The 25,128-nt window shown below is 50.9% G+C and overlaps 1 long non-coding RNA gene across 1 annotated transcript; it reads left to right on the top strand.

The window, feature by feature from the left end:
- Nucleotides 1-988: 988 nt before the first annotated feature.
- LOC146839546 (uncharacterized) lies at nucleotides 989-17,315 on the top strand. The gene is made up of 3 exons (XR_014980686.1): nucleotides 989-1,332; nucleotides 15,672-15,740; nucleotides 17,197-17,315. It is a non-coding gene; the product is annotated as an uncharacterized LOC146839546 (long non-coding RNA).
- The last annotated feature ends 7,813 nt before the right edge of the window (nucleotides 17,316-25,128 follow it).

The raw sequence follows: 25,128 nt of genomic DNA, 5'->3' as shown, positions 1-25,128 counted from the left end.
GAGCGTGTAAATTGCGGGCCTGCAGCCGTCCTCCGTCCAAATCAATGATCAGAGTAGGCCATCGTCAGCTTCTCTTAATCTCTGCCCCCTCCGGCTTCCCGTCACTCTTCTACCACGCACTTCTGTGCATCCCTTCTGCAATGCACAACATCGTCTTGCCTGTGGGACTGTCCCTCTCCAGCTTTACTGTCTCTGCAGTGACAAGATACGTATAACACCTGCCCACTCCCTCCAGTTCACATATACATACACATACACTCACACTTCACAGCAGAAGACACACAAAACACGTCACTGTGGTTGAAGACCACACAAACACACACACACACACCCCGACACACACACACACAAACCTACAAGGACACACACTTGCACACACGCACATCCCTCTTCTGGGGGCATGCATGCACATATCACTACAAGAGGCACACGAACAGCACAGGTACAGACACAAATCACTGCATGAGGCTCACACTCCTCTGCAGGATGCACCAGCGCCACTTCCAGAGGGGGCTCAGGGTACAGCGCCGGCTCTCGGGGCAGCCCATAGTATCAGCTTGGGGGTTTAGGTTCAAACTGTGTGACAGCACTGATTTAAACTCTGTGGGTTACATCATCGTAGCTGCAAGTTATTGTAAAAAGGTAAAAATGCTGACACCTACTACGGGGTTGCTTTGCACTGCTCTCTGTGCTGCTGCACACTGTGTTGATGTCAGTATCCTTTGTCTTATATCAGTACATGCCTCGGCCATTCGGATACCGGGACTCCTAGGTCTTAGCTGTGCAGCTGTGTGTTTGTGCCCTACTGCCTTTGTCTGTAGTTGCGTTGCTCTATGTATGTGCCCTGTCGCTGTCAGTACTTGTACTACTCTCTCACTGTGCCATACTGCTCTAAAAGAGTCCTCTCTCCGATTAGGACCTAGTTTCTTTCTGTTTCTACAATCGCTCCCCTTTGTTTCCTGTTTCGTTTTCTTGTTTCTGAGCCAGTTCCTTCTATTTCTGCCCTTAGCTCCTTCTTTTGTGCGCCTGTCCCTTGCGCTTCTCATTTCTAGGTACCTTGCAGCCCCATTCTCTTGTTACAGATGCCACTCTCCTTGTCTTAGCCTCACTTGTTTTGTATCCATCTTTATCCTGCCTAACATTGTTATTCAATGTTGAATAGCGCTAGCTAGACCCGAGGGTATCGGAGCGCTTTACATGTTCAGTGAGGAGGTTCACTCGAAGTACGTGCGAGGATTCATGTGGGTCAAAACTGTCAACAAAAGAGTACAGAACAATACAGCAGTGAGGTATTCAAAACAACCACGGAGGGATAGAACATCCCGCACTAAGGTAACAGCGCTAGAGGCCACGCGAGCCAGATGACGCGTTGAGGGTGCTGTCCTTGGGGGTTGCATAGTACGGTTAGGGGGCATGTTGAAGTAGTCGTTGAGCAGTAGGGAGAGTGTATTCAGCCGAGAGTGGGGGGAGGGGCAGTCATGGTGACTTCGTGGGCTTGTTTTCTGCTCTAAAAGAGTCCTTGGTGTTATGAGGCTTGTCAGTGGGCGCTTGGGCTGACATAAAGCAGTAAATTAATGTGCGATGCCTGACAGGGCGCACTTACATTCCAGTTCTCGCTCCTGGTCTGTAAGTTATGTACTGCGCTATTGGTACGTCTCTGTCTTTATATAGATCTATAAAAGCGCGCAGTCTGAAGCAGCCTTAAATCAGACATGTGGGCGCTATATAAGACACAAAGGCATGTGTAATTGTGTACTCTTCGAATTCCGCAGTTTTAGTTTGTTTGCTGTGTCTCCCTGGCGCTCGTGGTTTGTTTTACATTTTCTACACATGTACAGTGCCTAGAAGCGGCCCGGATGCAGGGCAATTGCCCGAGTTCAAAAACAAAATCCTGACGTTAGCTCAGTCAATAGATCATAGTGGGCCTTCATTCAAATTACTAAATCTATATATATTGTTTGCATTGTTGCTTCTTTGTAGTGCCTAAAACTCTCCAATACACCGTGTGGGTGCTACACACATCGGTAGTGTATACATACATAAATCCGGTGTCCATCGGCTATTAGAATCGGGCTGCAAAAAGTTTCTGGGGACGGAAGAAAGATTTAACGGCCTTGGATTCACAAATTACTTTGGTTTGTTTTTTTGTTACATTACTTTATTGAAGTTTGGGTGACAATCAGTTTGACTGATAAGGATTTTTATGTATCCGGAGGAAACTATATTGAAAATGTACTAGAGGTCTGTTACTTTGCAATTCAACGAAAGCACCCCGGATTAGTACGGCAGCGATTTCATTTCTTTTGAAGGAAATGTCGTGGGAGGGGGCGCTTGCTTGGCCACAGCTGTGCCGATTGTTAGAGAGTAGAACAAGCATTTACAATGCAACGGTCTCGGCATTGTTAAAGTTAGAGCTATTGGCATTGCTCATGACAATGCCGTTTCTTTAAATGTTTTAAAAACAAAAACATAAACAAAAATAATGTCAAGAGCAATGCCAATAGCTCTAACTTTCACAATGCCGAGACCGTTGCATTGTAAATGCTTGTTACTTTGTGGGCGTTCAATTTTGCTGCCTTTACGTTAGATGCCTTTCCTTTTTAAATAAGACAGCAGCCTGCTGACTCTGAAACAGAAGTCACATTCAGTTCTCGATCACTACTGTTGGTCGTATTGTAATGTACATGTGTTGAGAAATCAAATGGAACGCCTTAAATTAGGTATAAACAATAAACCATCTCCTGCTGGTTTAAAAAAGGCCTTCCAAAAGTATTTCTTCTATTTCATGCACCTGTCTAATGTTCCTCCTATCGTAGCTGTGCTGGCAGCTTCTTGCACCCTCCTCCTTGCCCTGACTCCTTCAGATGACGTGGGTCGATGCTGTGCATGCCCACCTCTTCAAAATTTGGCTGCATTCAATTCTGCATCATCACTGGGGCGCGCAGCTGTGGTGTGTCAGCAGTGAAGTGCACAGCAGTGGTGTGTCAGCAGTGAGGCACACTGCAGTGGTGCGTCAACAGTGGGGTGTCAGCAGTGGTGTGTCAGCAGTGAAGTGCACAGCAGTGGTGTGGCAGCAGTGGTGTAGCAGCAGTGATGTGCACAGCAGTGGTGTGTCAGCAGTGGCGTGTCAGCAGTGGCGTGTCAGAAGTGGCGTGTCAGCAGTGAAGTGCACAGCAGTGGTGTTTCAGCAGTGATGTGTCAGTAGTGAAGAGCACTGCAGTGGTGTGTCAGCAGTGGCATATCAGTAGTGGTGTGTCAACAGTGAAGTGCACAGCAGTGGTGTGTCAGCAGTGAGGCACGCAGGAAGTGGTGTGTCAGCAGTGAGGAACACAGCAGTGGTGCGTCAACAGTGGGGTGTCAGCAGTGGCGTATCAGCAGTGAAGTGCACAGCAGTGGTGTGGCAGCAGTGGTGTAGCAGCAGTGAAGTGCACAGCAGTGGTGTGTCAGCAGTGGCGTGTCAGCAGTGGTGTGTCAGCAGTGAAGTGCACAGCAGGGGTGTTTCAGCAGTGATGTGTCAGTTGTGAAGAGCACTGCAGTGGTGTGTCAGCAGTGGCATGTCAGTAGTGGTGTGGCAGCAGTGAAGTGCACAGCAGTGGTGTGTCAGCAGTGAGGCACACAGCAGTGGTGTGTCAGCAGTGGCGTGTCAGCAGTGGTGTGTCAGCAGTGAAGTGCACAGCAGTGGTGTGTCAGCAGTGAAGTGCACAGCAGTGGTGTGTTAGCAATGTTGTCAGCAGTTGTCTGTCATCATTGGAGCGCACAGTAGTAGTGTGTCAGCAGTGGCACGTCAGTAGTATTGTGTTAACAGTGGTATGTCATCATTGTGGAGTACAGCAGTGGTGTGTCATTATTGAGGCACACATGCAATAGTCTGTCTGCAGTGGTGTGTCAGCAGTGGTGTGTCATCATTGGGGGGCACATCAGTGGTCTGTCAACAGTGCTTTGTCAGCAGTGGTATGTCCTCATTGTAGAGCACAGCAAAGATGTGGCAGCAGTGGCATGTCAACAATGGAGTGTCGGCAGTGGTCAGTCATCATTGGGGCACACAGCAGTGTTTTGTCAGCAGTGACTCTCCATCGTCATTAGGGTGCACAGCAATGGTGTATCAGCAGTGTTTTCAGCAGTGGTTCATCATCATTGGGGCACACAGCAGTGGTGTGTCAGCAGTGGTGTGTCAGCAGTGTTGTGTCAGCAGCGGCGTGCCAACAGTGTTGTGTCAGCAGTATTGTGTCAGCAGCGGTGCGTCAGCAGTGCTGTGTCTGCAGTGATGTGTCAGCAGTGGTGTGTCAACGATGTGTCAGCAGTGATGTGTCATTATTGGCGTGTCAGCAGCAGTGTGTCAGCAGTGGTGTGTCAGCAGTGAGGCACACACCAGTGGTGTGTCAGCAGTGGTGCATCAGCCGTGATGTGTCATTATTGGTGTGTCAGCAGCAGCATGTCATCAGTAATGTCAGCAGCAGCGTGTCAACAGTGTTGCGTCCGCAGTGTTGTGTCAGCAGTGGTGCGTCAGCAGTGATGTGTCAGCAGTGATGTCAGCAGTGATGTGTCAGCAGTGGTGTGTCACCAGTGGCGTGCCAGCAATGGTGTGTCAACAGTGAGGCGCACAGCAGTGGTGTGTCAGCAGTGGTGTGTCAGCAGTGAGGCACACAGCAATGGCATGTTAGCATTGAGGCACACAGCAGTGGCGTGTCAGCAGTGAGGTGCGCAGCAGTGGTGTGTCAGCAGAGGGGTGCAGATCAGTGGTTTATCATCATTTCGGGGTTCAGCAGTGGTCTGTCATCACCAGGGCGTAGAGCAGAGGTCTATCATCATTAGGGCACACAGCTGTGGCCTGTCATCATTGGGGCGCACAGCTGCGGTCTGTCATCGGGGCGCACAGCTGTGACCTGTCATCATTGGGGCACACAGCAGTGATGTCAGCAGTGATGTGTCAGCAGTGGTGTGTCACCAATGGCGTGCCAGCAATGGTGTGTCAACAGTGAGGCGCACAGCAGTGGTGTGTCAGCAGTGGTGTGTCAGCAGTGAGGCACACAGCAATGGCATGTTAGCATTGAGGCACACAGCAGTGGCGTGTCAGCAGTGAGGTGCACAGCAGTGGTGTGTCAGCAGAGGGGTGCAGATCAGTGGTTTATCATCATTTCGGGGTTCAGCAGTGGTCTGTCATCACCAGGGCGTAGAGCAGAGGTCTATCATCATTAGGGCGCACAGCTGTGGCCTGTCATCATTGGGGCGCACAGCTGCGGTCTGTCATCGGGGCGCACAGCTGTGACCTTTCATCATTGGGGCACACAGCTGTGGTCCCTCATAATTGTGGGGCCCAGCAGTGGTGTGTCAGCAGTGGGGTGCACAGCAATTGTCTGTCATCATTATGGGGCCCAGAAGTGGTGTGTCAACAGTGGCGTGTCAGCAGTGAGGCACACAACAGTGGCATGTCAGCAGTGGGGTGCACAGAAGGGGTGTGTCAACAGTGGCGCGTCAGCACTGGGGTGCACAGAAGGGGTGTGTCAACAGTGGCATGTCAGCAGTGGGATGCACAGCAGTGGTGTGTCAGCAGTGAGACACACAGCAGTGGTGTGTCAGCAGTAGCGTGCCAGCAGTGGTGTGTCAGCAGTGAGGCGCACAGCAGTGGCATGTGAGAAGTGAGGCACACAGCAGTGGTGTGTCAGCAGTGGCATGTAAGCAGTGGTGTGTCAGTAGTGAGGTGCACAGCAGTGGTGTGTCAGCAGTGAGGTGCACAACAGTGGTGTGTCAGCAGAGAGGCACACAGCAGTAGTGTGTCAGCAGTGGCGTGTCAGCAATGGTGTGTCAGCAGTGGTGCAGCAGCAGTGGTTTGTCAGCAGTGGTGTGTCAGCAGCGGCATCAGCAGTGATGTGTCAGCAGCGATGTGTCAGCAGCGGTGTGTTAGCAGTGGTGTGTCATCAGTGGTGTGTCGGAGGCGTCGTGCCAGCAGTGGTGTGTCAGCGGCGGTGTGTCAGCAGTGGTGTATCAGCAGTGGTGTGACAGCAGTGGTGTCTGCAGTGGTGTCTGCAGTGGTGTCTGCAGTGGTGTGTCAGCAGTGGTGTGTCAGCAGTGGTGTGTCAGCAACGGCGTGTCGGCAGTGGTGTGTCAGCAGCAACATGTCAGCAGCGGCATGTCAGCAGTGGTGTGTCAGCAGTGATGCCTGCAGCGACGTGTTAGCAGTGGTGTATCAGCAGTGGTGTATCAGGAGTGGTGTCAGCAGTGGTGTGTCAGCAGTGGTGTCAGGAGCGGTATGTCAGCAGTGGTGTGTCAGCAGTGGTGTCAGCAGCGGTGTGTCAGCAGCAGCGTGTCAGCAGTGGTGTGTCAGCAGCGTCGTGTCGGCAGTGGTGGCAGCAGTGATGTATCAGCAGTGGTGTGTCAGCAGCGGCATCAGCAGTGATGAGTCAGCAGCGATGTGTCAGCAGTGGTGTGTCAGCAACGATGTGTCAGAAGTGGTGTGTCAGAAGTGGTGTCAGCAGCAGCGTGTCAGCAGTGGTGTGTCAGCAGTGGTGTCAGCAGTGGCATGTCAGCAGCGGTGTATCAGCAGCGGCATGTCAGCAGTGGCGTGTCAGCAGTGGCATGTCAGCAGTGGCATGTCAGCAGTGGTGTGTCAGCAGTGGTTTGTCAGCAGTGGTGTATGCAGCTGCGTGTCAGCAGCGGCATGTCAGCAGCGGCATGTCAGCAGTGGCGTGTCAGTAGTGACATGTCAGCAGCGGCGTGTCAGCAGTAGTGTATCACCAGTGGTGTGTCAGCAGCAGTGTCAGCAGCGATGTATCAGCAGCGGTGTATCAGCAGTGGCGTGTCAGCAGCGGTGTGTCAGCAGTGGTGTCAGCAGCGGCGTGTCAGCAGTGGTGTGTCAGCAGTGGTCACAACAACAGCGTGTCAGCAGCGGTGTGTCAGCAGCGGGGTGTCAGCAGCAGCTTGTCAGCACTGGTGTGTCAGCAGCGGTGTATCAGCAAAGGTGTGTCAGCTGCGATGTGTCAGCAGCGGTGTGTAAGCAGCGGTGTGTCAACAGCAGTGTGTCAGCAGTGGCATGTCAGCAGTGGCGTGTCAGCAGCGGTGTGTCAGCAGTGGTTTGTCAGCAGTGGTGTCAGCAGTGGCGTGTCAGCAGCGGTGTGTCAGTAGCAATGTGTCAGCAGCGGTGTGTCAGCAGCGGCGTGTCAGCAGTGCTGTGTCAGCAGTGGTGTCAGCAGCAGCGTGTCAGCAGTGGGGCGCACAGAAGGGGTGTGTCAACAGTGGCGTGTCAGCACTGGGGTGCACAGAAGGGGTGTGTCAACAGTGGCGTGTCAGCAGTGGGATGCACAGCAGTGGTGTGTCAGCAGTGAGGCACACAGCAGTGGTGTGTCAGCAGTAGCGTGTCAGCAGTGGTGTGTCAGCAGTGAGGCACACAGCAGTGGCATGTGAGAAGTGAGGCACACAGCAGTGGTGTGTCAGCAGTGGCATGTAAGCAGTCGTGTGTCAGTAGTGAAGTGCACAGCAGTGAGGTGCACAACAGTGGTGTGTCAGCAGTGAGGCACACAGAAGTGGTGTGTCAGCATTGGCGTGTCAGCAATGGTGTGTCAGCAGTGGTGTGTCAGCAGTGGTGTGTCAGCAGTGGTTTGTCAGCAGTGGTGTGTCAGCAGCGGCATCAGCAGTGATGTGTCAGCAGTGGTGTGTCAGCAGTGGTGTGTCAGCGGGGGCGTGCCAGCAGTTTTGTGTCAGCGGCGGTGTGTCAGAAGTGGTGTATTAGCAGTGGTGTGACAGAAGTGGTGTCTGCAGTGGTGTCTGCAGTGGTGTGTCAGCAGTGGTGTGTCAGCAGTGGTGTGTCAGCAGTGATGTGCCAGCAATGGCGTGTCGGCAGTGGTGTGTCAGCAGCAGCATGTCAGCAGCGGCATGTCAGCAGTGGTGTGTCAGCAGTGATGTCTGCAGCGACGTGTTAGCAGTGGTGTGTCAGCAGTGATGTGTCAGCAATGGCGTGTCAACAGTGGTGTGTCAGCAGCAGCATGTCAGCAGCGGCATGTCAGCAGTGGTGTATCAGCAGTGATGTCTGCAGCGACGTGTTAGCAGTGGTGTGTCAGCAGTGGTGTGTCAGCAGTGATGTGTCAGCAGTGATGTGTCAGCAGTGGTGTGTCAGCAGTGGTGTGTCAGCGGCGGCGTGCCAGCAGTTTTGTGTCAGCGGCGGTGTGTCAGAAGTGGTGTATCAGCAGTGGTGTGACAGCAGTGGTGTGACAGCAGTGGTGTCTGCAGTGGTGTCTGCAGTGGTGTGTCAACAGCGATGTGTCAGCAGTGGTGTGTCAGCAGCGATGTGTCAGCAGTGATGTGTCAGAAGTGGTGTCAGCAGCAGCGTGTCAGCAGTGGTGTGTCAGCAGTGGTGTCAGCAGCGGCATGTCAGCAGCGGCATCTCAGCAGCGGTGTGTCAGCAGTGGCGTGTCAGCAGTGGCGTGTCAGAAGTGGAATGTCAGCAGTGGCGTGTCAGCAGTGGCGTGTCAGCAGTGGTTTGTCAGCAGTGGTGTATGCAGCGGTGTGTCAGCACTGGCATGTCAGCAGCGGCATGTCAGCAGTGGCGTGTCAGTAGTGAAATGTCAGCAGCGGCGTGTCAGCAGTAGTGTATCACCAGTGGTGTGTCAGCAGCAGCGTCAGCAGCGATGTATCAGCAGCGGTGTGTCAGCAGTGGCGTGTCAGCAGCGGTGTGTCAGCAGTGGTGTCAGCAGCGGCGTGTCAGCAGCGGCGTGTCAGCAGCGGCGTGTCAGCAGCGGCGTGTCAGCAGCGGCGTGTCAGCAGCGGCGTGTCAGCAGTGGTGTGTCAGCAGTGGCGTGTCAGCAGCGGCATGTCAGCAGCGGCATGTCAGCAGCGGCATGTCAGCAACGATGTGTCAGCAGTGGTGTGTCAGCAGCGGCGTGTCAGCAGTGCTGTGTCAGCAGTGGTGTCAGCAGCAGCGTGTCAGCAGCAGCTTGTCAGCAGCGATGTGTCAGCAGTGGTGTCTGCAGCGGCGAGTCTGCAGTGGGGTGTCAGCAGTGGGGTGTCAGCAGTGGCATGTCAGCAGTGGTGTGTCAGCAGCAGTGTGTCAGCAGTGGTGTCAGCAGCAGAGTGTCAGCAGCGATGTGTCAGTATTGTTGTGTAAGCAGTGGTGTGTCAGCAGCAGTGTGTCAGCAGTGGTGTCAGCAGTAGAATGTCAGCAGCGATGTGTCAGCAGTGGTGTCAGCAGCGGCGTATCAGCAGCGGCGTGTCAGCAGTGGCTTGTCAGCAGTGAGGCGCACAGCAGTGGCATGTCAGTAGTGGCTTGTCAGCAGTGGTGTGTCAGCAGTGGTGTGTCAGCAGTGGTGTGTCAGCAGTGGTGTGTCTGCAGTGGTGTGTCTGCAGTGGTGTCAGCAGCGGCGTGTCTGAAGTGGAGTGTCAGCAGCAGTGTGTCAGCAGTGGTGTCAGCAGCAGAGTGTCAGCAGCGATGTGTCAGTAGTGGTATGTAAGCAGTGGTGTCAGCATCATCGTGTCAGCATCGTTGTGTCAGCAGTGGCTTGTCAGTAGTGGATTGTCGGCAGTGGGGTGTCAACAGCGGCATGTCAGCAGTGGTGTGTCAGCAGTGGTGTCTACAGAGGCATGTCAGCAGCGGGATGTCAGCAGTGGTGTGTCAGCAGTTGTGTCAGCAGCAGTAGGTCAGCAATGGTGTGTCAGCAGCGGTGTGTCAGCAGTCGTGTCAGCAGCGGCGTGTCAGCAATGGTGTGTCAGCAGCGGTGTGTCAGCAGCGGTGTGTCAGCAGCGGTGTGTCAGCAGCAGCGTGTCAGCAGTGGTATGTCAGCAGTGGTATGTCAGCAGTGGTGTGTCAGCAGTGGTGTCTGTAGTAGCGTCTCAGCAGCAGCGTGTCAGCAGCAACGTGTCAGCAGTGGTGTGTTAGCAGCGGCATGTTAGCAGTGAGGTGTCAGCAGTGAGATGTCAGCTGTGAGGTGTCAGCAGCGGTGTGTTAGCAGTGGTGTGTCAGCAGTGGTGTGTCTGCAGCGGGGTGTCAGCAGCGGTGTGTCAGCAGCAGTGTGGAAGCAGCAGTGTGTCAGCAGTGGTGTGTCAGCAGTGGCGTTTCAGCAGTGATGTGTCAGCAGTGGTGTCAGCAGTGGTGTCAGCAGTGGTGTCAGCAGTGGCGTCAGCAGTGGCATCAGCAGTAGTGTCATCAGCGGTATGTCAGCAGCGGCGTGTCAGCAGTGGCGTGTAAGCAATGGCGTTTCAGCAGTGGTGTGTCAGCAGTGGTGTGTCAGCAGTGGTGTGTCAGCAGTGGTGTGTCTGCAGTGGTGTGTCAGCAGCGGTGTGTCAGCAGCGGTGTGTCAGCAGTGGCGTGTCAGCAGTGGTGTCTGCAGTGGTGTCAGCAGCGATGTGTCAGCAGTGGTGTGTCAGCAACAGCGTGTCAGCAGTGGTGTGTCAGCAGTGGTGTGTCAACAGCAGCGTGTTAGTAGTGGCGAGTCAGCAGTGAGGTGTCAGCAGTGAGGTGTCAGCAGTGAGGTGTCAGCAGCGGCATGTCAGCAGTGGTGTGTCAGCAGTGGTGTCTGCAGCAGGGTGTCAGCAGTGGTGTGTCAGCAGTGGCGTCTGCAGCGGCGTGTCAGCAGCGGCATGTCTGCAGCGGTGTGTCAGCAGCGGTGTGTCAGCAGTGGTGTGTCAGCAGCGGTGTGTCAGCAGCGGTGTGTCAGCAGCGGTGTGTCAGCAGCAGCGTGTCTGCAGTGGTGTCTGCAGTGGTGTCAGCAGCGATGTGTCAGCAGCGGTGTGTCAGCAGTGGTGTGTCAGCAGTGGTGTGTCAGCAGTGGTGTGTCAGCAGTGGTGTCAGCAGCGGCGTGTCAGCAGTGGTGTGTCAGCAGTGGTGTGTCAACAGCAGCGTGTTAGTAGTGGCGTGTTAGCAGTGAGGTGTCAGCAGTGAGGTGTCAGCAGCGGCGTGTCAGCAGTGGTGTGTCCGCAGTGATGTCTGCAGCAGGGTGTCGGCAGTGGCGTGTGACCAGTGGTGTCTGCAGCGGCGTGTCTGCAGCGGCGTGTTAGCAGCAACGTGTCAGCAGTGGTGTGTCAGCAGTGGTGTTTCAGCAGTGGTGTTTCAGCAGTGGTGTGTCAGCAGTGGTGTGTCAGCAGTGGTGTGTCAGCAGCGGCGTGTCAGCAGCAATGTGTCAGCAGCAGTGTCAGCAGTGGCGTGTCAGCAGTGCTGTGGCAGCAGCGGTGTGTCAGCAGCAGTGTGTCAGCAGTGGTGTCAGCAGCAGCTTGTCAGCAGCGATGTGTCAGCAGTGGTGTATCAGCAGTGGTGTCTGCAGTGGCGTGTCTGCAGTGGCGTGTCAGCAGTGGCGTGTCAGCAGTGGTATGTCAGCAGTGGTGTGTCAGCAGTGGGGTGTCAGCAGTGGCATGTCAGCAGTGGTGTGTCAGCAGCAGTGTGTCAGCAGTGGTGTCAGCATCAGAGTGTCAGCAGCGATGTGTCAGCAGCGATGTGTAAGCAGTGGTGTGTCAGCAGCAGTGTGTCAGCAGTGGTGTCAGCAGCAGAGTGTCAGCAGCGATGTGTAAGCAGTGGTGTGTAAGCAGTGGTGTCAGCAGCGGCGTGTCAACAGCGGCGTGTCAGCAGTGGCTTGTCAGCAGTGGGGTGTCAGCAGTGGCATGTCAGCGGTGGCATGTCAGCAGTGGCTTGTCAGCAGTGGCTTGTGAGTAGTGGCTTGTCAGCAGTGGCATGTCAGCAGTGGCTTGTCAGCAGTGGTGTGTCAGCACTGGTGTCTACAGAGGTGTGTCAGCACTGATGTGTCAGCAGTGATGTGTCAGCAGTGATGTGTCAGCAGTGATGTGTCTGCAGTGGTGTGTCTGCAGTGGTGTGTCTGAAGTGGAGTGTCAGCAGCTGTGTGTCAGCAGTGGTGTCACCAGCAGTGTCAGCAGCAATGTGTCAGTAGTGGTGTGTAAGCAGTGGTGTCAGCAGCGGCGTGTCAGCAGCAGCGTGTCAGCAGCGTCGTGTCAGCAGTGGCTTGTCAGTAGTGGCTTGTCAGCAGTGGGGTGTCAGCAGTGGCATGTCAGCAGTGGTGTGTCAGCAGTGGTCCACAGAGGCATGTCAGCAGCGGGATGTCAGTAGTGATGTGTCAGCAGTGGTGTGTCAGCAGTCGTGTCAGCAGCAGTAGGTCAGCAATGGTGTGTCAGCGGCAGTGTGTCAGCAGTCGTGTCAGCAGCGGCGTGTCAGCAGCGGCGTGTCAGCAATGGTGTGTCAGCAGCGGTGTGTCAGCAGTAGCGTGTCAGCAGCGGCGTGTCAGCAGCGGCGTGTCAGCAGTGGCATGTCAGCAGTAGTGGTATGTCAGCAGTGGTATGTCAGCAGTGGTGTGTCAGCAGTGGTGTCTGCAGCAGCATTTCAGCAGTGATGTGTCAGCAGCGGCATGTTAGCAGGGGTGTGTCAGCAGTGAGGTGTCAGCAGTAAGGTGTCAGCAGTGAGATGTCAGCAGTGAGGTGTCAGCAGTGGAATGTCAGCAGCGGCGTGTCAGCAGCGGCGTGTCAGCAGTGGTGTGTCTGCAGCAGGGTGTCAGCAGTGGTGTGTCAGCAGCAGTGTGTCAGCAGTGGTGTCAGCAGCAGAATGTCAGCAGTGATGTGTCAGTAGTGGTGTGTAAGCAGTGGTGTCAGCCGTGGCGTGACAGCAGCGGCGTGTCAGCAGCGGCTTGTCAGCAGTGGCTTGTCAGCAGTGGGGTGTCAGCAGCGGCATGTCAGCAGTGGTGTCAACAGTGGTATCTACAAAGGCGTGTCAGCAGCGGCGTGTCAGCAGTGATGTGTCAGCAGCGGCGTGTCAGCAGTGGTGTGTCAGCAGCAGCGTGTCAGCAGTGGTGTGTCAGCAGTGGTGTGTCAGCAGTTGTCAACAGCAGCATGTTAGTAGTGGCGTGTCAGCAGTGAGGTATCAGCAGTGAGGTGTCAGCAGTGAGGTGTCACCAGTGAGGTGTCAGCAGCGGCGTGCCAGCAGTGGTGTGTCAGCAGTGGCGTGTGCCCAGTGGTGTCTGCAGCGGTGTGTCAGCAGCGGCATGTCCGCAGTGGTGTGTCAGCAGCGGTGTGTCTGCAGCGGCGTGTCAGCAGCGGCGTGTCAGCAGCGGTGTGTCAGCAGCACCGTGTCAGCAGTGTTGTGGCAGCAGTAGTGTCAGCAGTGGCATGTCAGCAGTGATGTGTCAGCAGTGGTGTCTGCAGCGGCGTGTCAGCAGCGGTGTGTCAGCAGCGGCGTGTCAGCTGCGGGGTGTCAGCAGCGGCATGTCAGGAGCGGTGTCAGCAGAGGCGTGTCAGCAGCGATGTGTCAGCAGTGGTTTCTGCAGTGGCATGTCAGCAACGGCGTGTCAGCAGTGGTGTGTCAGCAGTGGTGTGTCAGCAGCGATGTCAGCAGCAATGTGTCAGCAGTGGTGTGTTAGCAGCTGTGTGTCAGCAGTGGTGTGTTAGCAGCTGTGTGTCAGTAGTGGTGTCAGCAGAGGCGTGTCAGCAGGGAGGTGTCAGCAGGGGTGTTTCAGCAGTGGTGTCAGCAGTGGCATGTCAGCAGCAATGTGTCAGCAGTAGTGTGTCAGCAGCAGTATGTCAGCAGCAGTGTCAGCAGTGGTGTGTCAGCAGCAGTGGAGTGTCAGCAGCGATGTGTCAGCAGTGGTGTCTGCAACGGCATGTCAGCAGCAGCGGTGTCAGCAGAGGCGTGTCAGCAGCGATGTGTCAGCAGTGGTGTCTGCAGCGGCATGTCAGCAGCGGCATGTAGTGGTGTGTCAGCAGTGGTGTGTCAGCAGCGATGTCAGCAGCGTTGTGTCAGCATTGGTGTGTCAGCAGCGATGTGTCAGCAGTGATGTGTCAGCAGCTGTGTGTCAGTAGTGGTGTCAGCAGCGGCGTGTCAGCAGGGACGTGTCAGCAGGGGTGTTTCAGCAGTGGTGTCAGCAGCGGCATGTCAGCAGCAATGTGTCAGCAGTGGTGAGTCAGCAGTGGTGTGTCAGCAGCAGCGTGTCAGCAGCAGAGTGTCAGCAGCGGTGTGTCAGCAGTGGCATGTGCACATTCACGCATTCTTTAGAGAAAGAAAACATCAACCGCACCTCAAGCGTATAGTAACAATGTAGCATAAAATGAAGAGAAAGCATCCCACAGGAAGGATATAGCAACAAGTAGCATAGAATTAACAAAATGCATCCCACACACGAGGCCACACCTTAATAGCATAACCGATATCACCAAAAAAAGCCATAAATAAACCAATCAGAAACGCATAATCTAGTAAAGCTTACCTTTTATTCCGAGCCCTCATCCACAAAAGCTTAATTTTTATGCCGAGTCCGCCGTCTGGATGCTAATGTTACAGACATCCCCTCAAAACGCTTCCAACGGCATGTGCACATTTAAGCATTGTTTAGATTTTTAAAAAGCGCATAGTAACAAAGTAGGGTAAAAAAATAGTATAGAATGCCTTCCACACGCAAACGCATGCAATAGTTTAAAAAAAAGTGCAGCAAGTCAATATTAATTCCACCTTCTCACGCCGCCAGTAAAAGATCCAATCCCGCTGGACGTGGCCTAAAAAGGACAGGGTGGCAACCAGGAGGGGCTAAAAACCCTCCGGCACAATCAACAAAGTCTGCTCTGAATAATGACGCATACCAATCAAATTTGCAGGCAGAGCTGAGACACGACTTTTGGAACTGTATTGATTCCAAGTAGCCTTCGCGTAGAGTGAGCATTCGCATGCGCTGCTAACGCCAGGCGAGACCTAAAAACATTCCTTCTGACTGTCATCCACTTCAATTTGTCTCCCATTTTACACACTCCATCCTCCATTATCTGCCAAACTTCCACACCTCAACTCCTTTCTACATAGCACTTCACTTGTCCCAAACCTTAATTTACCCAAACCTCCCCTGAGGCCCATTTTCCAACAATTCCACTTTCTCCATTATCATTACAAGTTTGGGTTACATCGGATATATATTTTTTTAATTATTATTTTGTTTATGGAAGTGTTTTATGCTTTTATGGATTATTGACGAATACAAATGGCTGCATCGTACCTGTATTGGGCATAAGCACTGTTTGAGCCTAATCTCAAATTCGGAGTACTGTGAAACTGCTGCACTTACGGTTGTCAGGCATAACAGGTTGTAATGGTGGAAAAGTGCAGATTTTGAGTGTGACAAACCCGCATTTGCATGTCATTCCTATTCATTTCTGACCTCATTTACTAAGAATGCGGAAGTGAAATCGCCGGGGTCAAAATACTGTTAACCGAGTTAGCCTGGGGAGATTTTTACTACGCCGTAATTCAGTGGCAATTGTAACGCCATTGATTTCAATTTTGTTGTTGTTGCTAACACAGAGACTGTAAAACCCCAGTCACTCAAACTTTGGTCTTACATGAACATGTCTACAAAAAAATTGGACTTATCCTTTATCGAGCACCAGCGTGGAATTATGTCACGTCTGGAGCTCAAACAGTAAATTTCGCACTAATATAGGTAGTGAGTTTGTCTGAATTTAGGAATTAAATACAAGTTGAAATTTCTGTAGGGAGATATTTAAGTAGGGTCGAGATTAAGCTAATCCATATTATGGATTTTATCTTGCTGCAATAATGTTTTTGGAGTTTTTGTGTCCATGCGGAACCATCATTTAAGAAGGATGGAAAAGCTACTTGGGGAGGTTGGAGGGTTTTCTGGTAAAATAGTGGGTGTTCTTTATCCCTGGAGCCTCGACTGAAGAGGGTAACATTCTTTTTCTTCTCCCAGGTTTGAGCATCTCAATGCTTTGGCTTCTTGTATTGCAGTGACCACCAAAGATGGACTGTTTTCTACTAGGTATGATAATCAGCCTTCTGTAACTGATTTGTAGTTGATGCAGCAGGTTTTGAAGATGATGCAGGGCTACTACAAACACGATATGGTTCCCAAGGATATCAACTGCAAACAGAGCAATATTTTTCTAATAGTGTAAAAGTAATTGAACCAATCATCATTGGGCCAATAAAAGTGGTTTATACTAATAGTAGCTCCACGCTATATTCATGCCGTCTCCATCTTCTTTGTGATAAGTGGGTTGAAAGATAGGTTGCTGTTTTAATGTATAAGCAAATGCTCGTTTAAAATAAAAAGATATAAAAACATTTAGAAAATGGGAAATTATTCAATTTATAAATGTAACTAATTATTCCATTAGGATATAGTGGGTTTCTTGAATAATCACCATTAGGATATAGTGGGTTTCTTGAATAATCACTCTATCATTAATTTCATTTATATTCGAAATTTTCAGTCCTATTTACTACAAAGTGGCGGAGCGCGGCATTAGCCGCCTTGGCTTAACGCCACGCTCCACCACTTCAAAACGTCGGGCTGCACTGTATTTACAAGGATACGGTGCAACCCTGCGTCTCCCCCTGCACTGGCGCTAATTTTAGCTGCCTAGTGCCAACGCAGACACCCTTGCACCATAGTGCACCATAGTGCAAGGGTGCCTGCGTTGTAGGGAAAGATTGTTTATGTGCAAGAAGGTGTCCCTTCCTGACAATGAAGGTGTCCCTTCCTGCACAAAAACATTCTGAAATGGCATTTTGAAACTTCTATGTGTGCTGCTTAATGCAGCACACATAGATTGCAAAACATAATTTTTTTTAATTGCTTATGTGCAGGAAGGGTCACCTTACTGCACATAAACAATCAGTATTCTTTTGCTGTTTCTTTGTGTGCTGTTAGAGTTTAATCCTGGATATTCTCACTTATTAGTGCACATAGAACATTCACCATTTTTGGTAGACCTCCCACATCCACCAAACTCTAAATCCCTTTTGCCATTTTTCTAATTTCGCATGGAAGCCAACTGAGCTAATCCTTTGCTTAAATTGGTGGTGAACGTATGTCTGTCCATACATTTGTTTTTTATTTGACCTCATCTTATCCAATTTAAATCCTATCCAATTCAAATAATCTGCAAAACCTTGAGGCTTCAAGAAAGGAGAAGTGACAAACTGAGCTAGAATTCGCAGGGAAGGTAAAAGTGGTGAAAGAATTATGAATAAAAGGGACCTCATCTGCATAATACTGCAAGACACAGCTCTTACCCGCCCTCTTCACATCTTCTCTAAAACTCACATAGCCCATCCAGCAGTCTCATAGAGAATACCTCAAAAATAAGATTTAAGCACACCATGAAACACAGACTAGACAATACAATCTGTTCCTTAGAACTTAAATAGTGATCTTTTGTGTGAAGAATCCAATCAACTGCTGACATTTATTTTTCTTTTTTCCCCTGCAGAAACGCTGAAGCTGTGCTCCTATCTTGTAAAGCATGAATATATTAATCTCATGGACTAATTTATGGTTTACCCTTATCTTGACAGACTTCTGGACAAAGGTGTAAATGTCCATTTTATGTAACACCACATTTGCAGCATTTGATTCTTCTTTCGTGGGGTTTCATACTGAGGTCTGCGAAAAAAAGGACAGAGGTTTTCACATGTGTCTGTGAGTGTGCTACTAGCGACTTATCTACAACATCAAGAATGAAGTTGAAGTGTTGGAGAACAGTCGAGAGAATGAAGTCAGTGGATCCTAGAATCCTCACTAATATGGGGAGTGATGAGTTGAGATGAGGGGCCATGTGCAGTTTCTTGAAGAGCAGCTAGAATCTGGCGAGCGAGCATTGCAAGCAGAAATTATGTAAGCCGTTAGGGTCTAAACAAGAAGATCTCAAAAGCAGCAAAAGATGGAGGTACAGTCCATCAAAGCATAAAGTGCCTAGAAGAAAGAGCATAGTGCTGGTGCAACAGCCAAGAAAGAAGCCACTGATCCACCACGGAAAATCATAACGTCTGAACAGTATAGAACAATCAAAGTACATATCTCCAGAACTTGATTACCTGAAATCAACTTTGCCTGAAAAGACAAGGGTGCAAACTGGAACAGTATTCTCTACCCCAAAAAAACACTAACCCATTCCAAATGTACTGCCTTAGAAGTTGAACCTTCTTACCCAAAATCTCTTCTATTAGATCATCCTTTGCTATTCTATGTGGTTTGGTTTAAGCCGTTACAATGTAAAATTCCACACGAACAACAGATTACACCCTCATAATGCTTGCCGCCACCGCACACCTATCATCGTTGCCTTTCAGACATTCATCCACTTCATGCCCCATATCTTTGCACTCATTTTAATTTTGGTTCGTTGTTTGAGTTACTTAACCCACAATTGTACTACTTTATGCCACTCTACTTTACGCCACTCCACTCAACACCACTCCAAACAATTGCATTCTACCTCACTCTACACCACTCCACTCCACACAACGCCATTCCGTGCCACTCTACTCTACACCACACCACTCCACTCTAACCCACTCTACACCAATCTACCCCATTCCACTCTACGCCACTCCATTCTACACCACCCCACTCTACACCACTCCATTACACTCTACTCTATGCCACTTCAATGTATGCCACTCTATGCAATTTTACTCTACTTCACCCTACTGTATGCCATTCTACTCAACAGCACTCCACTCTACTCTATGCTACTCTACTGCACACCACTCCATTTAACTCTACACAAGTCTAAGCCACTCTACTCTACACCTCTCCGCTCAACGCTACTCCATTGTAGTCTATGCCACTCCACTCTACACCACTCCACTCCATTCATTCAACTCCACTCCAATATATGCCACTATACTCTACCACTTCACTGTACGCCCACGCTACTCTATGCCACTTCACTTCACTCCACTGCACTGTACTCTACGTCGCTCTACTCCATGCCACTCTACACTACTCTAGGCTGCTCCAATCCATGCCACTGTCCTCTACGCCACCTTCCCCTATGCCACTCTATGCCATGCCACTAACTTTTAGCCATGCTGAACAGCTGCCACGCCGCTGATCAATATGGCTAAAAGACTGACAAAGCCAATAGATCTTGCATAGGTAAGAGCTATTGACTTTGTCCATGGTTGTTTTGTGTCTGCTGCCGCCTCAGGGCTTTTCAGGTGCCTCCTGCTTGGGCAGCAGTGTCAGCCTACTTCAGCTACTGATTAGTTTTTGTGCCATTCACATTTTACTTCCACCTAGCACACCATACAACACAGGGCAGTGGGATAGCCCATTTCAACCACTGATCAGTTAGCCAGCTATTCATGTTTTTGTATGCCCACAGTATTTAGGACAACACTAAGGTACACAAAACTGTGATGGATAAAATACTTGAATTAATCTCAGCCACTGGTAATTACTCAGGCAGCATCCCAATCAATTATTTTGCACACCATGCCATCGTAGTTTAGACCTAGCCATATGAAAATCTTTTCTGACCCTGCTCCAATGGAAACAGTCCAGCTTGAACTACCAGGCCAGGTCCTTCATGAGATGAAGTAGGTTTAGGGCCGTCAATGTGTTCTCGGATCTGGCAGGAGGGGAATCTGGCAGGAGGGATACAGTTCTTGATTGTCTTGAAGAACGTTCTGCTTCTTTTGGTGGATCCATTGATGGTGATGGTATAGTACTGTTCTTAGGCTGATGTGATGACCTGTCTGCATGTTGCACTGAGGGCCTTCATTATCAAGAGCTCCTCAGGAGTTCTGTTATTCTTACCTGTCTCATATGGATTGTTTATTGTCAGCAATGTCTTTAGAATGCCAGGGCGCTAAAGTCTTTGGCTTGCACTTGCACTTTTTTTATTTGGGTGCGGATGTTTGTAGGAAGCTGGCTCTTTATAGACTGTACCAAAAAGAGGTATACTGTGCACAGAGTCCAGTGAGTCCCCAAAGGTATGGCAGAGGTTAAAGTAGATACTACCTTACTCTCACTGTAGTGTTACCTGGGCTGAGCAGCTAGGCTTATCAGAGGGTAGTGTTAAGCATTTACTGTACACTCTCAGACAAAAAATGACGTCTCACACTCAAAGACGGAATCCAGACCAATTGGTTGTACAAAAAGTTGTTACTTTGTTGTTTTAGTTCTCAAACTAAGAATCATTTAGTGCAGGTAAGTTTCACAGTGGTTTAAAAGTAGCAATACTTTACAAGAATGCAGAAATGTTTTGTAAATACAGCTACATACTTCACAGTATTAAGAATGTTTTCTGTAGATGCCAATCAAGTACAGTTGTATGCTTTTGCAGTGTTAAGGTTTGGCAGTTCAATGCAACAGATATAACTCAAATTCAAATCTATGGAGGAAAACAATGCTAAACAGTTTGCAGGTAAGTACCTAAACTTACTTCCCCACGCTTCAGGGGTTTAGGCCAACACAAGACAAGGTTCAGGACCAAGTAGGTACTGCACAATCCCAGCGGCACTGTGGCAGCAGAGGGCAGAGGTCACTGGGCCCAATGTTATCCAATGGAGCCGGGGGGTACCTCGAAGTGGCACGGTTTGAAGGTAGGTACCCATGGTCTAAGGGCAAATGCCCCGGGGTCGAAGTGAGCACAGGGTGGCCGCAAAACAGCACCTAAGCTACACCAACAGCGGCACAGGGGTGGCCTGGTGTAGGGTGCAAGTCAGTGTCGGGCACCTTATGCTTTTCAACAGAGTTTGTCGTTTTCGGAAAGAGGCTGCAGGCTTGGACCAGGAGGCTGGATGAAGGCGACCAAAGGTTGGGCAGGTAAGTTGGATAGCTGGGGGACACCATCAGTTGGGCTCCCTAAAGTCAGGGGGCCCAGGATGCAGGGGTGTCTCTTGCTGTTGGGGCTTCTCAACTGGTTCAAGTCGCAATCGGGCAGCAGGCATCGAGGGGGAGATGGGGTCATGGATAGGTCAGCCACTGATGCAGACGAGGTCAGGATCGCCAGGGAGACTTCACAGGATAGGTGAGTCACTCGAATTCAGGCAGTGGGTGTCGGGTGCAGATTGTGCTGGGGACAAGGATCCGCCTGGATCTGGAGTCCTTGAAGTTGGAGTTTCTGTGTTGGACAATCAGTGTCCTCGGAACAGAAGAGTCTTTTTCGAAGGCAGGGCAGGTCTCCAGGGTTATTGGAGGCTGCTTAGCTGCAGGACTCACTGGCTTCAGCTCGCTGGCTCTCTGAAGCAGAGGACAGGCTGGCAAGGATGGGTCCAAAGCAGTTGTTGTCGTCATCTTCTCTGCAGCACGGCTCTTCGGTTCTTCTTCATCTTAGGCTGTCGTATCTAAGGAGCAAGGTTCAGGGGAGCCCCTAAATACCTAGATTTAGGAGCATTAAAGGGCGATGTAGGTTGGGACCAATGGGTCCCTTCCCTGGGGTGTCTACACACTGCTAATGCCACCCTCCAGTGGGGGGGAATATGCCTTGTCCTTATTGGGGGAGTGCCCTCATCTTCAAGATGGAGGGGACTGAGATGTGTGTTTCACTTCGCCTCCCCACCCCTCGCAATGGTGGGCATACCTCCCTTTCTCTTAGGTTTTCCCGCCAATTCTCCTGCCCAAAGTGGGGGTCAGAACCGGTGGGAGCCAATTCCTGACAGCAGCAGAGGCTTTGGCTAGCTTACAAAGGAAGCGAGCCTTTGAAGCTTCCAGTTCGTGGAACCTGCCCACCCTGGGGGAGGAGGCATGACACCTCTGCAAAGGATGTGCTTTGTTTCAGGACCCAGAGAGGTTGCAGATGGAGGGTAGCCATTCAGGAACCACTGCAGGGATTGTCGTTTTCCAGGGGGCATCTCCAAGATGCCCCCTGAGTGCATTTTATATTAAATCCAACACTGGCATCAGTTTAGGTTTAATGTGCTGTGAAGCTTCATACCAAACTTCTCAGTCTTCAGTAAAGCCACCATGGAGCTGTGGAGTTTGTGCTGACAAACTCCCAGCCCATGAACTCAAAATGGCTTCACTGCACTTACAAAGTCTGTGAATGGCACAGACACTGTAGCTGATTTTTTTTTTTTCACTGAGTTTAATGTAGCGCAAACTTGACCCGGTTTCGGGTATCAGAGCGCTTTACATAGCACCAGTTGCATTATATGAGGACACATTCATTTTTGTTAGGCACAGGGAGATTTAGTAATTTGCCCAGAATCACAGGATGTTCAGCGTCATTGCCTAGACGCAAACCCGGTTCTCCAAATTCGAGGTCGACTGCCCTAGCCGTTAGGCCAACTCCTCTCCCCTATTGCTCATGCAGCTATACTCTCAGCTGTGGTAATAGTGTACTGCCTTTAGGGCTGTAATGCCTGCTAGAGGGGTGATGTACCCATGCTGCAGGCAGTGTGGGTGGACATTGCACACAGGAATGTGGGCCATGTCAACTCTTTAGTTTGGTCTGCACCAAAACACACAGCCTACAGTGGCAGTGTGTGGGTGTTAAGGTGAGGGGTCTCCGAGGGTGGCATGCCCACAGAGGTACCTCTCTAGTCAGAGGCCCTTGGTATCAGGGGTACCATTTACAAGAGACTTGCATGTGGCCCAGAGGTGTGCCAATTGTGGAGACAAAGGTACCATTTTGGGAAAGAACATAGGGCCCTGTAAGCCTGATTGGGCACACTCAGTCAAGTTGGCATCATGTATCTGGCAAAAAGGTAAGGGGGTAACCATGCAAAAAGGTGCACTCAAAGACTGAATTCAGACCTTTAGTTTGTACAAAACGTTATTTTGTTATTTTATTTCTAGAACCAAAAATCACTTAGTGCAGGTAAGTTTCACAGTGGTTTAAAAGTAGCAATACTTTTCAAGAATGCTGTAATGTTTTGTAGATGCAGTTATATACTTTACAGTATTAAGAATGTTTTTGATAGAAGTCAATTAAGTAAAGTTGTATGCTTTTGCAGTGGTAAGGTTAGACAGTTCAGTGCAAAAGATAGAACTACAATGCAATCCAATAGAGGAGAACAATGTTAAACAGTTTGCAGGTAAGTACTCAACTTACTTCCCCAGGCTTTGGGGGTTTAGGACAACACAGGGCAAGGTTCAAGACCAGGTAGGTACTGCACCACCAGCGGCACTAGGGCGGCCGAATGCAGCGGTCGCTGGGCACATTGTTATCCAATAGAGGCACCTTGAAGAGGCACGGTTTTCAGGTAGGTGCCGGCAGTCTTAGGGTAAATGCCCTGGGGGTTGAAGTGGGCGCAGGGAGGGGCCACAATGCAGCACCAAAGCTACACCACCAGCGGGACAAGGCAGTCGGGTGCAGGGTGCAAATCAGCAGCTGACGCCCAATGTTCTCCAATGGAGGTCATCGGTTTCGGAAAGAGGCTGCAGCCTTGGACCATGAGGCTGCATGAAGGCGATCAACAACTGGGCAGTTAAGTTGGATAGCTGGGGGACACCTGGGCGCCGTCAGCTGGGCTCTCCAAAGTCGGGGACGGAGGATGCAGAGGTGCCTTTGGTGTCGGGGTTTTCTCATCTCGTTCTTGTCGCGGTCGGGGGGACCCTTCGAACAGAGGCTGCAGGAGTTGAGGGGGGGGGGTCCTTGAGAGGTCAGCCACTGATGCAGACGGGGTCAGGGTCACTGGGGAGACTTCACAGGATAGGTGAGTCACTCGATCTCGGGCCATTGGCATCAGGTGCAGAGTGTGCTGGGGACACGGATCTGCCTGGATCCAGAGTCCTTGAATTTGGAGTTCCTTTGTTGGACAATACGTGTCCTCGGGATACAAGAGTCTTTTTCGAAGGCAGGGCTGGTCTCTGGTGTTCTTGGAGGCTGCTGGCTGCAGGACTCACCAGTTTCAGCTCACAGGGTCTCTGAAGCAGGAGACGGGCTAGTAGAGCAGGGGCCAAAGCAGTGTCGTCATCCTCTTCTCTGCAGCACGGCTCTTCAGGTATCTTTTTCTTAGGTTGTCGTATCTAAGGAACTAGGTTATGGGTGCCCCAAAATACCTAGATTTAGTGGCGTTACAGGGTCCCTTCCCTGGGGTGTCTACACCCGCTCTTATGCCACCCTCAAGTGGGGGGGAGGCATATGCCTCAGCCTGATTGGGGAAGTCCCCTCATCTTCAAGTTGGAGGGGCCTGAGATGTGTGCTTCGCTTCACCTCCTCTACCTGAGGGGGTGGGATTGACAAAGGTAGGTACACCTCCCTTTCCCTCTAGGTTCCCCTACCGATTCTCCTGCCCAGGGTGGGAATCAGAGCCAGTGGGAGCCAGTTGCTGATAGCAGCAGGGGTAGATAACAAAGGCAGCTGGCCTTTGAAGCTCCCCCTTGTGGACCCTGCACATCCTGGGGGAGCAGGCATGACACCTCTGCCCAGGATGTTCTTTGTTTCAGGACCCAGAGAGCGGAGGCTCTCTATGCAGGGGACAGAAACCTGTCTAGAGGTGGTAAATGGTGGGTAGCCATTCAGGAACCACACAAGGGGCATGTCGTTTTCCAGGGGAAAATCTCTAAGAAGCCCTATGAGTGCATTTTACATTAAATCCAACACTGGATCAGTGTGGGTTTAATGTGCTGAGAAGTTTAGTATCAAACTTCTCAGTCTTCAGTAAAGCCATCATGGAGCTGTGGAGTTCGTTCTGGCAAACTCCCAGTCTATGTACTAAAAATGGCTTCCCTGCACTTACAATGTCTGTGAATGGCACAGACACTGTAGGGGCATATTGCTCATACAGCTATGCCCTCACCTGTGGTATGGTATACCCTGCCTTTAGGGCTGTAATGCCTGCTAGAGGGCTGACTTACCCATGCAGCAGGCAGTGTGGGTGGGCATTGCACACAGGAATGTGGGCCATGTCAACTCTTTAGTTTGGTCTGCACCAAAACACGCAGCCTACAGTGGCAGTGTGTGGGTGTTAAGGTGAGGGGTCTCCGAGGGTAGCATGCCCTCAGAGGCCCTCTCTGGTCACAAGGCACTTGGAACCAGGGGTACCGTTTACAAGGCACTTGCATGTGGCTCAGAGGTGTGCCAACTGTGGAGACAAAGGTACCATTTTAGGAAAAAACATGGGCTCTGTAAGCCGATTGGCAGGTACCCAGGGCACACTCAGTCAAGTTGGCATCATGTATCTGGCAAAAAGGTAAGGGGGTAACCATGCAAAAAGGAGCACATAAAGACTGAATTGAGACTATTAGGTTGTACAAAACGTTATTTTGTCATACTATTTCTAGAACCAAAAATCACTTAGCGCAGGTGAGTTTCACAGTGGTTTAAAAGTAGCAATACTTTTCAAGACTGCAGTAATGTTTTGTAAATGCAGTTATGTACTTTATCGTATTAAGAATGTTTTCTGTAGATGTCAATCAAGTACAGTTGTATGCTTTTTCAGTGATAAGGTTTGACAGTTCAATGCAA

This window comes from Triturus cristatus, chromosome 4_1 (genome assembly GCF_964204655.1).
Source record: "Triturus cristatus chromosome 4_1, aTriCri1.1, whole genome shotgun sequence".
In the NCBI taxonomy this organism is placed as follows: domain Eukaryota; kingdom Metazoa; phylum Chordata; class Amphibia; order Caudata; family Salamandridae; genus Triturus; species Triturus cristatus.
Note: the sequence above shows the minus strand (reverse complement) of the source record. Positions and strands in the feature narration are given on the sequence as shown.